Raw genomic sequence first — 834 nt, 5'->3', positions numbered from 1 at the left:
CTTAGAGGGTTTTGGGAGGAAGACACTGAAACGCCTTTTTTTTTTTTTTTTTTTTTTTCGGTGCCAGAAATCTGAGACATTCTTTTATTATTATTATTATTTTTTTTTGTGAGATGAAATCTCACTCCGTCGGCCAGGCTGGAGTGCAGTGGTGCCATCGCGGCTCACTGCAACCTTTCACCCCGAGCTCCAGCAATCCTCCTATCTCAGCCTCGGAAATAGCTGGGGGTACAGGTGTGCCCCACCACCTTGGGCATTTTTATTTATTTTTATTATTATTATTATTATTTTTGTATTTGTAGAGGCAAGGTCTTGCCATGTTTCCCAGGCTGATCTCAAACAGTGATCTTCCCGCTTGGGCCTCCCAAAGTGCTGGGGTTACAGACGTGAGCCACCATGTTTGGCCTGAAACTGTTAGTCCTGTTGCGTGCAAGGATGTAAGTCACCAGCCTACGTGGTTTCCGGGAAGAAGGGGCAGTAGGTGCAGGCGTGGGTGGAAGTGCCAAGGATGCTGGGTGAAGTGTGGCTGCAGATGGGCAGAGAGAGACAAGCTCCTGACCCTGAATACTCACCAAATGCTGGATGGTGCCGTGTTAAGAATGCAGCACGGACTATGGTGTGAAGAGCTAAAAAAGAATCACACCTCCCATTGTCCTGGCCCCTACCCTGCATACACACACACACACACACACACATACACACAGAATCACACCTCCCCGTTGTCCTGGCCCCTACCCTGCATACACACACATACACACACACACATACACACATACACACAGAATCACACCTCCCATTGTCCTGGCTCCTACCCTGCATACACACACACACACA

This window comes from Cebus imitator, unplaced genomic scaffold (assembly GCF_001604975.1).
Source record: "Cebus imitator isolate Cc_AM_T3 unplaced genomic scaffold, Cebus_imitator-1.0 Scaffold846, whole genome shotgun sequence".
NCBI classification, from domain to species: Eukaryota; Metazoa; Chordata; class Mammalia; order Primates; family Cebidae; genus Cebus; species Cebus imitator.
This window is presented reverse-complemented; position numbering follows the sequence as displayed.